A 19195-nucleotide genomic window follows, 5' to 3' on the forward strand; every position below is an offset into this window, starting at 1 on the left:
TTAAAACAACAGAGATGTGCTTTCTCACGGTGCAGGAGATAAGAAGTCTGAAATCAAGGAGTCAGCAAGGCCACAGTCCCTCCAGAGGCTCCAGGAAAGAATCCACTCCTTGCCTCTTCTGACTGTCAAAATTCTGTGGCTTGGAGCCACATGGCTCCAATGTCTGCCTCCAAGGTCACATGGTTTCCTCCTCTTCTGTCTGTGTAAAGTCTCCCTCTGCTTCTTTCTTATAAAGACACCTGTGATTGCATTTAGGACACCCCTAGAGAATCCAGGATAATTGCCTCATCCCAAGATCCTTCACTTTACATCTGTAAAGTCTTTTTTTTTTTTTTTTTGCCATATAAGGTAACACTCACAGGTCCCAGGGTTAGGATGTGGATATCTTTTGGAGAGCCTAACACAGATATCTTAAAAAGAGAATCTGCACTCAGGTCCCCAAGGCCAAGACAAGGCCTGCTCTCCAGCACAGTCATGCCAATTACAACACTCAGGCAAAGCCTCAGGGGTGCTGGGGTCCTTTACAAGATGCAATCACTTTTGTCTGGGTCTGGAGCTTATAACCTGAGCCTAGTGCAGAAGAGGGGGTTGGAGGAGTGAGGACTGGATGGGCCAGATGCCAGGAAGGTAAAAAGATAAATGCTGATTTGTCAGATATGAGTGCTTGGTGACTGTAGAGTTCCTGAAAACAGAAGGAAGAGATGGGAGGCAAATATATTTCATGAATATAAAAAGAACTTGAGTATTTACTTTAACCAAGTGATCAAGCTTAGTGTCACCAATATGAAAAAAAAGGTGACATTGTTCACTTCTGGTGTGATTCAATAAGATACTCAACATCACCTATTCAATTCTCTTAACAAAGCTAAAAAATAAGCACATAAATAAAGGTTAAATCATGTGGAAACCATCAGACAAATCCAGAATGAGGGGCATTTTATAAAATGACTGTTTTGGATGCTTCATAATATTTCAGTATCATGAAAGAAAATCTGAGGAGATTGTTCTAAATTAAAGGACACTAAAGACACATAGACCAAAGTAGCACTTGAGCCTTAATTGGATCCTGGGTTAAAAAAAAAAAAAAGAAAGAAAGAAAAACAGCTATTAAGAGCATTTAGGAAACAATTAGGAAAATATAAATAGGGACTATTTTATCATAGGATATTGAATTAACATTAATTTCCCTTTTTTAAAAAAAAATACACATCAGCAGCAGATTTTTATGAGATGGAGGATAGCAAGGATTAGGTAAGTGGTAACAAATGGCAAATACAGCCATGCTACAAAGGAGTGAAGGCATTACTGGGTATGAGAATGGGTACTTATGAAATCTAAGGGTCAGGTGACCTGATGAATTCTGACCATCCAGTAAGCTCTTCTCCTTGGCACTCAATATGACCAGTGCCAGCATGAAAGGGTCTACAGTAGCTAGTTCAACTTGGTCAACAGCTCTTCCAGTTCTGGTCGAGCTTTGAATCTCCCCTTGAAGTCTTCTTCAGTGTGCTCCTTCACTGACAATCTGACTCCTTCAGGAAGATTGCTTTGGATTATTTCCCAGAAAATCTCTGAAAATGTAGCACGCAAACCACTGATCTGAACCACTCACTCATGGGTGGTAAGCACTGAGTCCAGGAACATTTTGCTGACTTGGTCCTGCAACCACAACACTTCAATGGTTTTGGTTGGCATCACATAACTTTCCTCGACTTTAATGGAGAGAGAGTTGCAGAGGTTGTGAACATACTGGACATAACTCTCTGCCAAGGTCATGTCATATGCAGTCAGATGAATGGTTAAAATCCCATATTCGTCATCTGTCCCCAAATTAATGAGTCTCGCTTCCACTTTTCCCTTCTTCTTGGGCTCTTCTGCTTTAATTAGGTGCTTGTACTTTCCAATGGCGCGAGTGGGCTTTGTCTCGTAGGGCCTACTGGTACTTAGTAGCATGCCACCTACAGAATAGATGGGCTTCTGTGCTGAAGTTCTAAACCTTAAGAGAGAAAGGCTTGCTTAAAAATGGCACTGTTCCTCAGGCACAGCACCTTTTCCAAGGTTCTGCGCATCCTTTGCTGCTGCATGGCCTCTAGCTGTGCAAACTGAAGACCCGCCCCCTAACATTAATTTTCTTAGATGTGATATTTTTTTTTTTTTGAGACAGAGTCTCGCTCTGTCACCCAGGCTGGAATGCAGTGTCACAATCTCGGCTCACTACAACCTCTGCCCCTCCAGGTTTAAGCAATTCTCTGCCTCAGCCTCCGGAGTAGCTGGGAATATGGGCATGTGCCACCACACCAGGCTAATTTTCTGTATTTTTAATAGAGATGGGGTTTCACCATCTTGGCCAGGCTGGTCTTGAACTCCTGACCTCATGATCCACCCGTCTCGGCCTCCCAAAGTGCTGGGATTACAGATGTGAGCCACCGCACCCAGCCCTAGATGTGATAATTTTTTATGTCAGAAAGAAATTTTTAATCTCACAAGATACATGTGAAGTATTTAGGGATGAAGTATCCTGGTGTTTGCAACCAACACTGAGTACAATTAAGCGAAGGGTATGTGAGTGTTTGTTGGACTATTCCTCCAGCTTTTCTGTAGGTTATACTTTCTTTCCACATGAAAAAGAAAAAAATGTTGATGCTTCTCTGGTGAATCTGGTGGTGCTCTTCACCAGTGATGAGTGAGGGGAGTTTTTCAATGAACTTATAATTGCTGCACTGTCTTTGGATTGCTCTATTTTTACTAATAATCAGTAAACTGACACAGTGTGGGAGACTCACTAAGGGTCCTGTGCTAAGCCATTCTTAACGTAATACTCCTCAAAATTGAAGCCGCTAATATAAATAGATTATTTGTAGTTGTCTGTTTTTTATTCTTTTTGAGATGGAGTTTCATTCTTGTTGCCCAGGCTGGAGTGCAATGGCGCAGTCTTGGCTCACTGCGACCTCCACCTCCTGGGTTCAAATGATTCTCCTGCCTCAGCCTCCTGAGTAGCTGGGATTACAGGTGTGTACCACCACGCCCAGCTAATTTTTTTTTTTTTTTTTTTTTTTTTAGTAGAGACAGGGTTTCGCCATGTTGGTCAGGCTGGTCTTGAACTTCATACCTCAGGTGATCTGCCCACCTCAGCCTTCCAAAGCGCCACTGCCTCTGGGCCGTAGTTGTCTATTATCTGTGATTCTGTTCTCCTCTATCGGGATGGAAAACAAAGCACTAATGATCGATGTAAACTTTGTGAGCATTTTTTCATCATAAGCATTGATTCATTCAATGAATTTGGACTGGGCAGCTACAATGGCCTGCTACAGTCACAGGGGATTCAGTGGACAGGATACGGTGCTTGCCGTCATTGAGATTACATTATAAATAGAAGCATTAGAATCAAGCACTTAAAAAATCTACAGAGTGATTCTACTTATTCACCACTCTTTTATTAACTCTCATTATATCTACCAGGACACAAGCTGAAAATATTTACAATACCATACAGGGCAGATGTCAAGATGGCCCCTGCAGGTCAGGCATGCTGCCTGATACCTGTAATCCCAGTGCTTTTGGAGGCCAAGGTGGGAGGATCAGTTGAGACCAGGAGTTCAAGGCCAGCCTAGGCAATATATTAAGGCATCATCAGAAAGAAAGGAAAGGAAGGAAGGAAGGAAGGAAGGAAGGAAGGAAGGAAGGAAGGAAGGAAGGAAGGAAGGAAGGAAGGAAGGAAGGGAGGGAAAGAAAGAAAGAGAAAGAAAAGGGAAGGGAAAGGAAGGAAAAGAAAGAGAGAAAGAGAAGAAGGAAGGGAGGGAGAGGGAGGGAGGGAAGGAGGAAGGAAGGAAGGAGAGAGAGAGAAAGAGGAAGGAAGGAAGGAAGGAAGGAAGGAAGGAAGGAAGGAAGGAAGGAAGGAAGGAAGGAAGGAAGGAAAAAGAGAGAAAGAAAGATTAGTCCAGCAAGGTGGCAGTACATGCCTGTAGTTCCAGCTACTCGGGAGGCTGAGGTGGGAGGATCATTTGAGTCCAGGAGTTGGAGGCTGCAGTGAGCCATGATCACATCACTGCACTCTAGCCTGGGCAACAGAGCAAGACCATGTCTGAAAAAATAAAAATAAATAAATAAATAAATAAATAAATAAATAAACTGGCCCTGGCAGTCCCCCATTATTTCTAGTCTCCTGGTATCCATATCCTCGTTTAGTCCCTTTCTATTAATAGCGTGTTCAAAAAATGTCAGCTTATTTTTGGAATTTAAAGTCATAAGAACGGGAGTGGATGAAATGACCTATGAAGTAAGCATGAGTAGAAGAAAGCAAGCTCTGAAATCTGAGCCCTTGGGACTTAGTCCATTTGGGCGGCCACAACAAAATCACCCACTCAGCCTGCGTGATTTATACAGCAGAAACCCATTGCTCACAGTTCTGGAGGCTGGGAGTTCAAGATCGAGGCACCGGCAGATTCCGTACCTGCTGAGGCCTCTGTCTGTTTCACAGATGGTGCCTTCTATGTGTCCTTACATGGTAGAAGAGCCAAGGGAGGTCCCTTGAGCCACTTTTATAAGGCACTAATTCTGTTCATGAGCGATAAGGAGGACCCAGCAAGAGAGACTAAGAGGGAGCATCCAGAAAGGTAGGATAAATATCAGGTAGATACGATGTCTGGAAACCAAGTAAGGTAAGTTTTCTAAGGAAGAGAGAGAGAGAGAGAGAAGGAGCTCAACTGTTTCAAATGCACTGAGAGTTGCTAGGAATAACAATTAAAATGAGCAATGTGGAGGTCATTGGTGACCTTGATTAAAAAAAAAAAAAAAAAAAAATTCTGCCCGCACGGCAGCTCATGCTTGTAATCCCAGCACCTGGGGGACAAGGTGGGAAAATCACTTGAGCCCAGAAGTTTGAGACCAGCCTGGGCCAAAGAGTGAGATCCTGTCTCCACAAAAAAATAAACAAAATTAGCTGAGCATGGTGATGTATGCTTGTAGTCCCAGCTATGTGGGAAGCTGAGATAGGAGAATCGCTTGAGCCCAGGAGGTGACACTACAGCCTGGGTGACAGAATGAGACTCTGTCAAAAAAACAGCTCACTGGGCTCGGTGGCTCACACCTCCCAGCACTTTGGGAGGCCGAGGCGGGTGGATCACGAGGTCAGGCGTTCGAGACCAGCATGGCCAACATAATGAAATCCAGTCTGTACTAAAAATACAAAAAAATTAGCTGGGCGTGGTGGCCGGCGCCTGTAATCCCAGCTACTCGGGAGGCTGAGGCAGGCGAATCACTTGAACCTGGGAGGCGGAGATTGCAGTGAGCCGAGATCGTGCCACTGTACTCCAGCCCGTGCAATAGTGTGAGACTCCATCTAAAACCAAACCAAAACAAACAAACAAACAAACGAACAAAAACTCATCAGTAGTGTTGAGAGAAAGAACCTCTTTGGAATGCGTTCATGAATGGGAAAACATAAACTGAAAGCAGTACCTAGACACAACACTTTGAAAGAATGTTGCTGTAAAAGGAAGGTGACAAATGAGGTAGCAGATGGAGGGGTAAGTGGAGTCAGGAAGGAATTGTTTCTGGGATGGGAGAAATAAGAGTATGCTTTATGAGGATTAGTATAATATGGTAAAGAGGGGAAATTTTGTGACACAGGAGAGGGACAGAATTGCTGGAGTGATGTCCGTGAGTAGGAGAAGGTTGAATGGGATCACGGACTTTGGGAAGAGGGTCAATTCATCCATACTGGAAAGGGAGAACGGAGTCTATATGGGCACAGAGGCAGGCATGCTGGTGGGAGCTTGTGGCACTTTACTCTTTACCAGCCTCCAGAACTCTGAGAAAATAAACTTCTGTTGCTTAAGCCAAAAACAAAAAAAGACACCTCTTATTACTGGTTAGATGACTATGTTTGCTGAATCAACTGAAAAGCTTTGTCTGAACAATCCCCTACAGGCTGTCATTTGGTGGAGAATGTGAGAGCCTTCGATAAACTTATCTGGAATCTCCCCTGGTTGTCTTCTCACTGAAACCTGGCTCCCTGGGACTCGGCCTTCCCTGAGCATTTCAGATGGTGTTTTCTCTCCTATAACCTTTGTGCCACTGAAACTAGGGGTGGAGTAAGCCTCTTCCTCATTCCTCATCACTGCTTCAAACCATCTTCCCTTTCATCTTCACAGATACATCCAGCTACAAATCTCACGCCATTATCAGACTCTTCCACACATGATTCCACTTTGTAAGCGTCATCTGCTGGGGTCACACCCCCATGCCTTGTAGAGATACACTGCCACTCTAGGCAATACACTTCTGCCCCAGTTCCTGGTGATTTCAATGTCCACTTAGACGACCTCTCCTCCAATGACCCCTTTGTCCACCCTACCTCAGCGGCTGACTTCTGTGGCCACATCCTTGACGTTGCTGCAACCAAATAACAACAACCCTGACATAATGTCAATTGCCACAACTCACTCTCCTCCTCACCACCATCTTGGCATTCTCCTCTCATTTCTCCAACTCCAACAATCCTTTGACCCCATTGGGACTTCACCTATGATCCTATCACTCTTTTACTTCTTTCAACACTACCATATCCTTTCTTCCCTTCTTATTCAGCTAAATTCTGTGGTCAATTATTATCATGACTTCTTGCTTGAACCCTGAGCTCTCTTGCCCTCTCTTCTCCGTCATTTCAGGCAGCTCCACCACAACCCTGAGGAAATCCAACTCTGCCTGTTCCACGCTTGTCCCTATAGAAAAGCATCCAACCCTGCAGAATATTTTAAATTTGTGGTCACTCACTTATGTGGGCCCTGTTCATTCTCCCTGTTTCCTAATAATTATTTCATCACTTATTCCTCCTCAAGCCTCTAAACACCCATCCTCCTGTCAGCTGTCACTGTCAGCTGGTAACATGCACTCCACTTCTCTGAAAAGAGTAAATGGCCAGGCGCAGTGGCTCACACCTGTAATCCCAACACCTTGGGAGGCCAAGGTGGGAGGATCACCCGAGGTCAGGAATTCGAGACTGGCCTGGCCAACATGGCAAAACCCTGTCTCTACTAAAAATACAAAATTAACCAGTTGTAGTGGCACGTGCCTGTAATCCCAGCTACTCGGGAGGCTGAGGCAGGAGACTTGCTTGAACCTGGGAGGTGGAGGTTGCAGTGAGCTATCACACCACTGCACTTCAACCTGGGAGAAAAAGTGAGACTCTGTCTCAAAAATAAAATAAAATTAAATTAAATTTAAAAATAGACTTGTGACAATGGAACATAGTAGTTCTGGCGTAGTTGATTAAAAAAATAGTAGCCGCCATTTTTGCACTTGCAATGGTTTATTAATCAACCAGGATTGAAAACCAGGTATCAGGTGGTCGAAGGAAAAGGTCAGAAGAGGTGCTGTCCACAGAGACAAATCTGAGCAGAGGTTTGAATGAGGGGAGGAGGGAGCCAGAGCTGCTTGAGGGGGCTGAGGGATCTGCACGTGGGGTGAGGGAGGGGCGGTTTAAGAGTGGAAGGGAGCCGCAGGCACTGAGGTCACCTGCTCCACGGCTCCACCTGGTGGAAATCATCCTTGCAGAGCTCAAGCTACAGACAAACCCAAGGAAAACAGATTTACTACACAAATGTTGCAGGCAATACTTCTGTTATAAATGTTTACATGTTTTTAATGTAGTGGTGTTCTTCTACTTATTACTTGTCTTTCAGAAGTACACATTTAAATTTTTTTGCACCTTTGTTCTTAGATCGTTTTGCAACATCACCTTTTCTCCCTGGAGTTCCCGAGTCCCCTTTCCTCCAGCCTCGGAGGCAGAATATTTGTGGAGTCGAATCAGCACTGCTCAGTAGTCCAGCAAACTTTTTTCTTTTCAAACTAGTATCTCTGCAAGCAAACTCTTCTTCCACATCCCACAACCCAAGGCCTCATCCCCACAAACACAAAGGCACCTCGCACCACACCTTACTGCTGCTTCTCGGCCCCCAGCGCACATTCCCTTTGCTCTGCGACATTGCACCTGGGAGCTCCACAGCTGCACTTCTGTCTTGCCGGCTGGCTTGGGTTCTATCCTGGGGGAGATTTGAAGGCAGGAGGAGGAAGGCAGGACTGCCTTTTTCTGGTTTGAGTGCTGTCCCGCAATGGCGCTTCCCCCCTCAGCAGCAGCTGGTTGCAGCCTCCGTTTCCCCTCAGCGCTAGCGTCATTGCTCCCCCTAAACAGATCCGCAGCAGCCAGGCCGTGTGCCCGTCTCAGAGGTCTGAGCCCCGGCTTCATAGGGTCATGTATTAGCTTCCTAGGGGCTGTCGTAACCAATAACCAGTGATGGTGTCATTTAAAACAATAGAAATATATTCGCTCACAGTTCTGGAGACCAGAAGTCAGAAATCAACATGTTAGCAGAGCCGCGCTCCCTCTGAAGGCTCCCGGGAAGAATCCTTCCGCGCCTGTCTCCTGGCTTCTGTGGTTTCCAGCAATCACTGGCGTACCTTGGCCTGGAGCTGCAATACTCCAATCTCTGCCTCTGTCTTCGCACCATGTCCTTCCCCTTGTCTTCTGTGTCTTTCCATGGCCTTCTGATAAGGACACAAGTCATTGGATTTAGGGCACACTCTAATCTAGTAGAACTTTTTTTTTGAGACAGAGTCTCGCTCTGTGGCCCAGGCTGGAGTGCAGTGGCGCGATCTCGGCTCACTGCCAGCTCCGTCTCCCGGGTTCACCCCATTCTCCTGCCTCTGCCTCCCGAGTAGCTGGGACTACAGGTGCCCGCCACCATGCCTGGCTAATTTTTGTAATTTTAGTAGAGACAGGGTTTCACCATGTTGGCCAGGATGGTCTCTATCTCTTGACCTCCTGATCCACAGGCCTCGGCCTCCCAAAGTGCTGGGATTAGAGGCGTCAGCCACCTCACCTGGCCTAGTAGAACATCTTAACCTGATACACATATGCGAAGACTCTATTTCCAAGTAAGATCACATTCAGGTAGACCTGAACTTTTGGAGCACACCACTCCACCCATGATTGCCTCCTCCACCAAGCCTCTCAGTTCCAATAACTCCAGACTCTTCTCTTTGTTCCCTCCAACCCTTGAGGGAAGAAGTTATTTTATATTAGCATGGTGCTTTATTTCGTTTTGTTTGATGTTTGTTTGTTCAGCTCTTCCACACATGTGTTACCAATTACCTTTAGTGAATTCCCTCCATTGAAACAATATTATGTGGTTTCTTCTTTCCTGATTCAAACCTGACACCGTGCTTGTTACCAGGAGAGGTTCTAGGAAACAGACTATCAAAAATGAGAGTCTATAATCCCAGCACTTTGGGAGGCTGAGGCAGGTGGATGGCTTGATATCAGGAGTTCGAGATCAGCCTGGCCAACATGGAGAAACACTGTCTCTACTAAAAATACAAAAACTAGCTGTCCATGGTGATGCACACCTGTAGATCCAGCTACTCGAGAGGCTGAGGTGTGAGAATCGTTTGAGTCCTGGAGGTGGAGGTTGCAGTGAGCCATGACTGTGCCACTGCACTCCAGCCTGGGCCACAGAGTGAGACTCTGTCTCCAAAAAAAAAAAAAGAGAGAGAGAGTCTAATGCAGAGTGTCATGTGCCTGTAGTCCTAATTACTCAGGAGGCTGAGGCAGAAGTATCACTTGAGGCCAGGAGTTTGAGTCTTGATATGGTTTGGATCTGTGTCCTCACCCAAATCCCATGTTAAATTGTAATCTCCAGTGTTGGAGGTGGGGCCTGGTGGTAGGTGATTTGTTCATGGGGACAGTTTCTCATGGTTTAACAACACTCCCCTTTGGTACTGTAAGGTGAGTGATATCTGGTTGTTTAAAAATGCATGACACCTCCCCACCACCTCTTCCTCTTGCTCCCAGCCACATGAAGTGTTGGCAACCCTGTTGCCTTCTGCCGTGATTGTAAGTTTCCTGAGGCCTGCCCAGAAGCCAAGCAGATGCCAGCATCATGCCTCCTGTACAGCCTGTGGAACCGTGAGCCAATTAAACCTCTTTTATATATATATATATATATATATATATGCAAATTACCTAATCTCAGGTATTCTTTTCTAGCAATGTGAGAACAGAATAATATAAGGCTGAAGTGCATTACTATCGTGCCTGCAAAGAGCCTCCATCCTGGGCAATATAGCAAGACCCCATCTTTATAAAAAGAGAGAGAGAGATTCTGGGATTAGCTTGGAAATGCCACTTGCCTTAAAAAGAGTGTTGAGCCCCTTGCAAACGGGACAGTAATGCATGTCATGCCATAGCATTATGATTGATTACATTATCACCTCTTGTGATTGTGATGAAATGCCTAATAAAGCAACTATTAGGAGACTAGTTAGCTGCTGCACTTGACCACTTTGTTGGTAATGATTACTACAAGAGCTGTGAACTGTTGTATTAGTGTATTAGTTTTTCTTTGCTAGATAATGAAGTGCCACACATTTAGCAGCTTAAAACAACACCCACATTGGGCATGGTGGCTCACGCCTGCAATCTCAGCACTTTGGGAGGCCGAGACAGGTGGAGCACTTGAGATCAGGAGTTTGAGACCAGCCTGGCCAACATGGTGAAACCCTGTCTCTACTAAAAATACAAAAATTAGCAAGGCATGGTGGCAGGCACCTGTAACCCCAGCTACTTAGGAGGCTGAGACAGGAGAATTGCTTGAACCCAGGAGGTCGAGGTTGCAGTGAGCCAAAATTGTACCACTGCACTTCAGCCTGGGTGCCTGAGTGAGACTCCATCTCAAAACAAACAAACAAACAAAACAACCATTTATCAGTTCACAGTTCTGTAGGCTGTAAATGCAGTATAGCTGTGTCCCCTGCTCAGGGCTCTACAAGGCTAAACTCAAAGTGTGGGCTGGGAGCTGTTATCAGCTGCTATCGGCTACCCACGTTCCTTGCCACACGGCTGCCTCTGTCTTCAGAGACAGCAATGGAGAATCTAGTTTGCTTTGAATTTCTCCCTTGCTTTAAGTCTCTGCCTTCCTCTTTCTCTGACCCACAGACCAGGATTTACAGGGCTGATATGATAAGGTCAGGTCCACCTGGATAATCTCCGTTTTGATAAACTCATAGTCAACTGATTAGTACCTTTAATTACATCTGCAAAATTTTTTTTGTCTTAAAATAAAATATAACACAATCATGGTATTAATATACCACCAAAGTCACGGTTCCACCTACACTTTAGGGGAGAAAATTATACAAGGTCTCTGCACCATGGGTGAGAATCTTGGGAGCCTTCTTAGAATTCTGCCTACCACAGATGGTGTGAGTATTTTGGACTACACTGAAGAGCTTACAGGGGAACAAAAAAGCTCAAAACATGGAACACAGAGAACCAGAGTGTGTCTATGGCATCCCTTAAAAAAATTTGTTATTTTGTGTAGCTGCAAGGTAACGCTCATTGAAAATAAGAACTTGATTGTGTGGGTTGCAGAATTACAATGTAAGTTGACTTCACAGACTTGCCAAGTCTCCTGCCAAGAGCACTGACTGGGAAGGATAGAGACATCTGGGTGAACTTAGGTAAAGCCGAGAATTTTGAATCCCTGATTCACTGTGTGTTTCTTGCCAGGAGAAACAACACTTCTTCATATGTGTAAGAAGATTGGCTTTCTCTTGCTTGAAAACCTTGTAATGACTTTGAGGCAGTTATCTTGCAAGAGGATGCCTATTCTCCCCAATAGCCACTCCTTCACTCTTTATTGCTTTCAGACCTTTAATGGAGTCAGAGCTCAGCCTATTTTAGAGAGAAAAGTACAACATGTGTCCCAGGAAGAGATAATTCATTTTTCAAAACATTGCAAGCTTTTGCTAACATATATTGGGAGGAACCTAAAAAATATATGTCAGGATGGATTCTAAAGGTGATAGAACAGACTAACATTGCATTTGGTCAGTTTATTGGTGGGGATGCGCTTACTGGGGATTCTGGATTTCACGTGTCCGCTCAAGCATCTAGAAGTGTCTTTAACAATTTGATGGATTCAGTGGGTAAAACTTGGATTCAACAGTCATCTATACACAATAAAATTAAGATGTCAAATTTTCCTGGTGTGATGCAAAGGAAAGAATCTAAAAGCAAAGGGGAAAAGGAATGCTGCAGTGGACAGAAATGTTAACCAGGAGCCACCCCCGTCCCAAACTCACACCCTGAGATGGCCTACAGGACGTTCCCTTCACTCTGTGTTTTGATATGAACCATGAAGTGTCCCAGATATTACCCCACTTGCATAATGATGTATTTGCATATGTGAATATGACGGAAAACACATGGCACCTGGGTCAGGGAAGACTATATTGATAAATCATTCCTTGAAGAGGATCTCGATGCCCACCTCCACTAGGTGCACCACTGTGCTGCTCAAATCTACTTCTTCATCTACATCTGGGAGCAGCTCCTCCAGCCTTCCAGTGGGTGTCTCTTCCTGGAGGAGATGTAAAAGCAGATGACTCAGAAGCACAAGTTACAACCCCCGCTGCTGCAGCTGGTCTCAGGGCCATGACTGATACTTTTCATTTTCTTCCTCCACTTCCCATTCTAGATTCCCCCTCACCTCTGCAGCTTACCTCCTGGCTTATCCAGTGGTGTGACCCTGATCCTCATTCCCATCGGGTCTGAACTCTGGCCACGATGCCCTTCCCAAAAGTGTTCCTGCACTTGTCTATCATCACAACTGGCCAGGGGAGTACCATGGGTTGCACAAGTGGATCAGCGGTGCCACAGGTCTTCCCTGCCCTCATAGCGGAACCACAGCCTTTCTTCTCCTGCTAATCAGGGTCAGTTAGCCCTGCCAAGGTTGTGACTCTTCTCTTTTATTGCTGGTCCCAATTATAAGAAGCCCAAAATCCCCAGGCAGCAGGCATAGCTGCAATTTAGTGGGGTCTTTTGCTGTGTTCCCTGATAAAACTATGCCCCCTTTTGACCAGGATTTCTAGCACTGCAGAAAGAGAGGTTGCAGGGACAGGAAGCGGGACACTTCTGCTTCATCCCTTGGTTCATTACCAATATATTCTTCCTACTGGGGAGCCATCTCCTTATCAATGCTGTGTGATTCAATGTGTATGTGCCATCGTGGAGGGTGATGTCTCATTCTCATAGAGAGTTGCCTCTAAGCTGGTACTTGAACCGGGCCATCTACAAGTTATTCCAATGCATTATAAGTCTGTAGCTTCTGGATGATGTGACAGGTGATACAGTCAGTTGACATCATGGTCACAGGGTCAGCTGGTCTGACTCAATCCTGGTGAATTGACATTCCTTCAACCTTCAAATAGTGGTACCAGAGGAGGCTCCATGGCAGGAAAAGTCAACCTATGCCTGCAACACATGCCTATTCCTGTTAGAACAAATCTCTGTCTTCCCAGAATAGAAGTAGCCCAGTGTAGTCAACTTGCCACAAAGCTACCAGTTGGTCTTCTTGTGGAATGATGTCATATCAACAGATCTGCATCGGACTCCCTTGCTGAAAGTTTTGACATTCCTTCCACAGCAGCAGTAGCTAAATCAGCCTTGGAAGTTGCTTTTCTGCTCACTCATGTGGCTGCTGTCTGTTGGGAGCCAAGCTGGGACACTCGGTTCTGCTCCACACGGCTGTTCTCCCCCACATGTTGTCTTGTCCTATAGCAGGATAGCCTTGCAGAATCGGCGGGGGGACAGGTTTGAAAAGAACAAGCCCAATGGGCAAGCACTGATTAAGCCACTATTTGCATCATGCTCTGGTGTCCTGTTAGCCAAAGCAAATCACATGAATGAGAATGAGCTTTTCCTTAAAGCATGAGACACTGGGCCAAAGCAAACAACAGAAGTATCTTAGACAAATAGACACACACAGACACAGAAATTCTCTTTCTCTCCTTTTATTTATTTATTTGACCACATCATCTGCTAAAACGTCAAAAACAAATAAGATGAATTTTCTATTTTGTGATTTTAGAAAAATTTACATTATTACAAAGGTAATACATTCTTGCCTGTGAGTGCAGGTGATTCATTGCATGCAATGCAGTTCTGCTCAGAGCATGAAAGAGGCTGCAGAGAGTTAAGAAAGTAATTTCATTTACAATAGTATCAAAAAGAATAAAATGCTTGGAAATAAACTTACCCAAGAGGACAAAAGACTTGTACACTAAAACTTTAAAGCATTGCTGAAAGCACTTAAAGAAGACACAGATAAATGCAATGATATCTGTGCTCACGATTGGAAGATTTAGTTTTGTTAAAATGTCAACACTACCCAAAATAATCTTAATGTAATCATTTAGCAAATGATTATGATTATGATATCATATTTGTCTGGGGCATAAAATCATATGCATTATGATTACATTAAGCAAACTTAATATAATCCCTATTAAAAATTGCAATAAAAAAATTTACCCTAAAAAATTTATCCTATATGGACTCTCAAGGGACCCTGGATAGCCAAAATAAGCTTGAGAAAGAAGGACAAAGCTGGAGGCATCACACTTCCTGGTTTCAAAATGTATTACAAGATGAGAATCGCTTGAACCCGGGAGGCGGAGGTTGCTGTGAACTGAGCCTAGATTGTGCCACTGCACTCCAGCCTGGGCAACAGAGCAAGACTGTCTCAAAAAGTTGTAGGAGCTACATAAAATTTATACATACATAAAATTTATATATATATAGTAACAATAATCAAAACAGTGTGGTACTGGCATAAAAACAGGCATATAAACCAATGGAGTCGAAGAGAAAGCCCAGAAGTAAATCCTTGCCTATATGATTGAATCACTTTTTACATGGGTGTTGAGACCATTCAAGGAGAGAGGAGTCTTTTCAACAAATAATATTGGGAAAACATAAATGTCCACATACAGAAGAATAAAGTGGGACCCTTACCTTACACCATATGCAAAAATTAACATAAAATGGATCAAATACCTAAATGTAAGGCCTTAACTATAAAATTTTTTGAAGAAAACATAGGGGGAAAGCTTTACAACGACATTGGATTTGACAACGATTTCTTGGTTGTGATACCAACAGCACAGGCAACAAAAGTAAAATAGATAAATGTTTTGTTTGTTTGAGACAGAGTCTTGCTCTGTTGCCCAGGCTGGAGTGCATTGCCATGATTATGGCTCACCGTAGCCTCAACCTACCAGGCTCAAGCAATCCTCTCATCTCAGCCTCCCGAGTAACTGGGACCACAGACACACGCCACCACATCTGGCTAATTTTTGTGTGTTTTAGTAGAGGCAAGGTTTTGCCATGTTGCCCAGTCTGGTCTCAAACTCGTGGGCTCAAGCAATCCACCCACCTCGACCTCGCAAAGTGCTGGGATTACAGGTGTGAGCCACAAGGCCCAGCCATAAAATAGATAAATTATACTACATTAAACTTAGAAACTTCTCTGCATCAAAGGACACAATCAACAGAGTGAAAAGGCAACCAATGGAAAAGAAAATATGTTTGCAAATCATACATCTGATAAGGGGTTAATATCCAGAATATGTAAATAGCTCCTACAACTCAACAACAAGAAAAACAAAACCATCTGATTTTAAAATGTGCAAAGGAGTGGGGTGCAGTGGCTCATGCTTGCAGTCCCAGCTACTGAGAGGCCAATGTGGGAGGATCACTTGAGTCCAGGAGTTGGAGACCAGCCTAGGCAACACAGTGAGTGACATGGCTTGGCTGTGTCCCCACCAAAATTTCATCTTAAGTTGTAGTCCCCATAATTCCCATGTATCATAGGAGAGACCCAGTGGGAGGTAATTTAATCATGGAGGTAGGTCTTTCCCATGCTGTTCTTGTACTAGTAGATATCTCACACCATGTGATGGTTTTATAAAGGGGAGTTCCCTTGCACACTCTCTCTTGCCTGCTGCCATGTAAGATGTGACTTTACTCCTCCTTTGCCTTCCTAGCCATGTGGAACTGTGAGTCAATTAAACCTCTTCCTTTTATAAATAACCCAGCTTCAGGTATGTCTTTATGAGCAGTTTGAGAACAGACTAATACAGTGAGACTCTAACTCAAAAATAGAGAGAGCGAGCAGAGGACTTGAATAAATATTTCTCCAAAGAGGATAAACAAATGGCCAATAACACATGAAGAGATGTTTCCCATCACTAGTCACTAGGGAAATGCAAATCAAAACCACAATGAGACACCCCTTATTGTGTGTGTCTCCTTTTGTTTCCCTTTTCCCTTGGACTGCATCTGGGTCCTGGTAATACTCCTTCCATTGCACAACTAATTCAATGTTTGAACTCTAGAAAGGAACACAAGTGGATATAGAAAGTTTAAAATTTAACATTGATAAAATAATTGGAAATGTGCATGCAGGAGCAGCAGATTCTGGTACCCTGCATCCTGCCCCTGGGCCTGCCTCTGATTTCAGCTGCTGCTGTGGTAGGCAGTTCCATAAGAGCTCAGCTGCCTGCTTGCCTCAAGCCTATTCTCTACAACTCTGCTTTTCTGCCTTCTCCAAATCATGTGAGTCTCCGAAGTCCACCCTAGTGTGTCAGATGCATAGAATGAACGCATCTGGTGGCAATCTTCCCACGACAGAGGATGAGAGCCAATGACAAGTGCCCCAGTTCCCAAATGCTGGGAGGAATTCTGCGCACTTCTTAGAGGTGCTGGTAGACTCAGCCCCTGTTGCTTAGAGCAGCAGCCTGGAGAATGGCCATATAGTTAAGCTCCTTTTACTCTAGAAAAAGATAACAAAAGGTTGAAAGCAATTACCAAGCAATTGAAATCCGAGTATGAATGCCAGAGAACCTCTTTGGAAGTGTACAGAGTAACTCTTTTGCACTGGGAGGCCAGAGAAAGCTGAGGACCAGGGCTAAGAATTAATCATCTGAGACCAAAGAAGGTGACACTCCCAACAATGCCAGATCTGCTGTGTCAAGTTCAGGGCCCTGATTGGGGAAGAATAGGACTCTGACATATGGGATGCAAACATCTGTGTTGATGCCCTATCCCCTTGAACTTCTAATTTCCTCTAGACCCTCCAACCCCACAAATGTGGGCTATCCCTCCATAGCAAGAGCCAGCCCACCCACAGCCCCATTGCTTGAAGACAGTGCAGAGGCCTCTTCCCTTCAAGACACTTGTGCCCTCCCTCCAGGATGAGCACCAGCTTCTTTCTCGGATACTAGTATAGGTTTAAATTCCAGCATAACCCAGCCGAGGTTGCCCTGGGGAAGAAAGGGCTTAAACTCACAAAGAGCTGGTGACCCAGTTAACAGGTACCAGAAAGTGTCAGGGGGTATGAATAAGACTGGATTCTGGGGGTACTTGGTCAAGGGGGCCAGAATATAAATGTGCATGGGAAGAGTATTGACTGGAGAGCCCTGGCCAGAGATATAGGATTTAACCCCCCAATAAAGACCTGAGGAGATGGTGTACATTTGGAACTAGGATGACATAGTGAGTTTGGTGCCCCCCACCGTGAACCCAAAAGATATGTCCACATCCTAATCCCTAAAACCTGTGAAGGTGACCTTGTTTGGGACAATGATCTTGGCAGAATTAAGGATCTTGAGATGAGATCATCCTGGATTATCTGGGTGGGCCCTAAATCCAATGACAAGTGTTTTTATAGGAGACACACAGATAGATAATGGAGAACAGGGGGAAGGCCATGTGAAGGCAGAGGCAGAGAGTGAAGCGATGTGTCCACAAGCTAAGGAATGCTGGAAACCACCAAAAACTGGAAAAGGCAAGGAACTGATTCTCCCCCTAGAGGCCTGGTGGGAGCATGGCCCTGATGACATATTGACCTCTAGGACTATCAGAGAACAGTTTCTGTTGTTTTTACGCCATCCAATTTGTGGTCATTTATTACAGCAGCTGCAGACGCTAGTACAGACGGCTTTCAGACCATGGAAAAAGAGGATGCCCATGCTAGGTAATGTTAAAATATCAGAAGTGCCAAGTCAGACAGTGGATTAAGGGATTGTAAGGCTCAGGGAGGTATGTATAATAGAGTGAATTGCTATCCAAGACCAGACCACTTCCAGATATTTATGTTCCACAGGAAGGCTCAGAGAAAACATCCTCTACCAAGACGTAAAGCTCCCATGTCACTTGGAAGCTCAGTGGTGGCTCTCCTCTGCCAACCTGGGCAGACAGTTGGAAAGATTCAACAGAGCTGGGCTTACTGATAGTAAGTGGGATGACAAGACCCTAAAATAGGAGAACTAGATGGTGGTGGTCAACCCTCAGAAGCCAGGTGGAAGTAATGACCGCAATCAGGGAAAAGCTCAGAAAAGCAGCTGAGGGAGGCTGGACCACAGAGAGCTATGGAGATAGTTCATAGAGGACCACATCCCTAGCAGCAAAATACCCATGCAGACAGGGACGCTTCTCAACATGTGTCATGGGAAGAAATCCAGGATGGATAATCAGGAGACTGAAGATGGGTGCTCCAATAAAAGTCAGGACCACCTGCCCAGTTTCTGAATATGAGCCAGCTTTCAAACCCTGAAGCCCCTGACTGGGAGGAGGGCCAGGTATCTAAGAGACAGACCCTGTAACAGCCTGGCAAATGAGCACAGTCATGATTTTCTGAGTCCTTCTGCAAGGGGACCTAAGATCTCACAGAACTATTCACCAGGGAAGGGGAAATACTCAAGTATTTGAAGTATTTGGAGGACTGTTGGAATAGGGTCAGAACTGACGTTGATACCCTGAGACCTGCCGCAGCATTGCAGCTGCCCTCACTCTGCTTCTGTGGGGCACATGGCCACCAGGTGATCCATGGAGTCCTGTCCATGGCCTGGTGGCTCACAGTGGATTCAGTAAGACTACAGGCCCACCGGCAGTCACGTCCCCAGTCCACAAATGTATAACTGGGGTAAATATTCTCAGAAGTTGGCATAACCTCCCCATTGGGTCTTTGGCCTGTGGGGTGAGGGCATTCCATGGGGAAAGCCAAGTAGAAATTTCTGAAACTGACCCTATCCACTCTGCCAAAACAGCAAACAAAATAGATATGTTGTGTATATTTCATCCGGGGGAGGAGGGGACCATGGGAGAGTGGAGAGGAGGGCATTATGAGATGCACAGAGGGAGATGGAGGGAGATGGCCGAAACTGGTGCCGTAAGAATCTAAAACATGGTGGATTGGTGCTCCTTGTAACGTCTCCATTTATTTATTTATTTATTTATTTATTTATTTATTTATTTATTTATTTTTAGCTGGAATTTCGCTCTGTCACCTAGGCTGGA

At 44.8% G+C, this 19195-nt stretch overlaps 1 pseudogene; it reads right to left on the reverse strand.

The window, feature by feature from the left end:
• Positions 1-1431: 1431 nt before the first annotated feature.
• Positions 1432-2066, reverse strand: LOC112623482 (annotated as a pseudogene).
• Positions 2067-19195: the final 17129 nt, after the last annotated feature.

The sequence above is a fragment of the Theropithecus gelada genome, chromosome 4, assembly GCF_003255815.1.
Source record: "Theropithecus gelada isolate Dixy chromosome 4, Tgel_1.0, whole genome shotgun sequence".
Lineage (NCBI taxonomy): Eukaryota > Metazoa > Chordata > Mammalia > Primates > Cercopithecidae > Theropithecus > Theropithecus gelada.